At 40.3% G+C, this 2296-nt stretch overlaps 1 pseudogene; it reads left to right on the plus strand.

Moving 5' to 3' along the window:
* Window positions 1-557, plus strand: part of LOC149221615 (DNA gyrase subunit B, chloroplastic/mitochondrial pseudogene) — a 43743-nt pseudogene extending 43186 nt beyond the window's left edge.
* Window positions 558-2296: the final 1739 nt, after the last annotated feature.

A 2296-nucleotide genomic window follows, 5' to 3' on the forward strand; every position in this document is an offset into this window, starting at 1 on the left:
TCTCTCAAAGGTTTTAGTTGCGTACAAGGCACCCATGCTAGAAAAAAAGGCAAGAGAATTGGTAAGGAGAAAAAGCATTTTAAGGTCCTCTGAACTTCCCAGAAAGTTGGCTGACTTCTTTGCTTTAGATCCTTATGAATCTAATATGTTTTATAGTTGAAGGAGATTCAAAAGGTGATAGCACAAAACAAGGATGAGATAGGCGATTTTAGGCTATCTTACCTTTGAGTGGAGTTCCACCACTGTACAAGGTTGAGGGGCGTATGCAAGCTCGTTATCGCTTCAATGATGATGATTTAAAGGAATTACAAAAGACTTGTCCGTTAAAAGCATCATATAACATTCAATGGTTCAAAGGATTAGGAGCGATGATGCATTTACAATTTTGGGAGATGACCTTGGGTCCGAAAACTAGAAAGCTGAAACAACTAATAGAGGAAGATGTTGCAGAAGAAAATGAGGTTCTCTCTTTATTAATGGGAAATCAGGTGGAACCACAAAAGGAATTTATTGAGAAAATTTCAGCTAAAATCAACATGCTAAACCTTGATATTTAAGAGCATTCCCCAAGTAGAGATGATATTGCAAAGTATATCCTCAGCCATGTTGTAGTCAAGGTCTTAGAAGCCATGTGTGTTGTTGATTTTGTTGTAAAATTCAAATATGAGAGTAGATTTTCCTAGTGATGTTTCTTTTGTGTTTGTATTATCATGTAGTAAGTTCCAATTGGTTGCATTCTTTTGGAAAGCCTGTAAGTCACGAAGTCATGTCTTAAGAGCCTCAGCTGGAAGTGTGACCAACTTCACTGTGACTGAGCGATGTCCAGGAGGTCGCACTTCTAGCCAAGTTGCTTGGTCGTGTTCCAATGCCTCAGGCAAGATTGCGAAAATGTGACCAACCTTTCCCTGCGACTATGCGACCTTTAGTGAGTCGCACTCCCACCTAAGTCGCGAGATAATGTTCTTATGCCTCAGGAGAGCATCCAAGAAATGCGACTTTGTGAAAGTGCAACCCTTCGTAAATCGTGAACTACTTCACCGGTCTCTACTTTGGTGGAGTGTTGGGTGTGGAGCCTAATTATCTTCTGTATTCAAAGGTTTCAGCCGGATGTATACCCCAGGAAGACTGTACACCCCTCCACGCGGGGGGGTGCGGGGGGGCTAATCCCCCCCAGCTGGGGGGTCCGGGGGCCAGCGGTCCCTCGACGGGGGTTCAGGGGCAGTGCCCCCGAAGCTAAAAATAGATGTAAAATTGCCTTGTAAAAGTCTAGTAATTTCTAGTCAATCTTAGCCGTTCATTAGGCGGATGATCTGACGGTAGAAGTTATGTTTACTTTAGGGTTTTTTGCCCTAGAAGGAAACCCCTCACTATATATGAGGGAATTGTATTTCGTCTATGTATATCTGTATTCTGAGTGAGGAAGAGAGAGGAGATTGAGAGCGAAGAGGGTGTTATAGCAGTTCTATTGTAGGTTGTATCTCTTCAGTTTGCTGGATAATATAATAAAAGAAGGACTGGATGTTTCTCCATGGACGTAGCCCAAACTGGGTGAACCACGTATATCTGTGTCTCTCTTTTTTTATGCGTTTTCTGTGTTTATATTTCTGAAATATTTTATGTGTTCCATTGCTCCGTAATATATAATTTTATAACATGGAGTGGTCTCTTGAAAATGTTCTTTTGCTACATGGTCGCACTAAATTGCCAGATCCAGCAAATTGGTCGGCTAATCGAGCGATTAATATAAATCCAAGGATGGGTGATGCTCATGACATGAAAAGGGGGATGCTCTCATTCCAATCTTAGAGATGACACAATATACTACTAGCCAATCAACTTGTGTAGAACACTATGTCGGGATGGTTGAAAGTTATTGTGTTTTCTGTGAGTGGAGACTATATTGCAGTTTGTTTCAACCATGAGATTACAATTTTGAGAAAATATGACAACTCCACAAAAGAAGTTTGATCATTTGCGGATTTCCCTGAGTTCAAGGTTTTGATTTGGCTAATTATTAGAATATCCTTAACTTGAATACCATTTATTTTCTCAAATCAAATGATTTCAAAGTGTCATTTACAAGAAAAAGGGAGACTTGATGGAGTGTTCGTTTGGGAGGATAGGGAATTACATATATTCGATATGTGTAGTATCAGAGTTATTACATCAGATTACAATCAATCACTTGGACATGAGGGAAACCCACCAACCGAAACTAAGGAGACAACATCCATTTAGAATATCTTATGTTTGTTCCCACAAGGAGATTTCTATTCTAGTGGTGGCTGGGCATGAT

The sequence above is a fragment of the Pinus tabuliformis genome, chromosome Q (genome assembly GCF_031772625.1).
Source record: "Pinus tabuliformis cultivar Carrire ecotype Pingquan chromosome Q, CPIR1, whole genome shotgun sequence".
NCBI lineage: Eukaryota > Viridiplantae > Streptophyta > Pinopsida > Pinales > Pinaceae > Pinus > Pinus tabuliformis.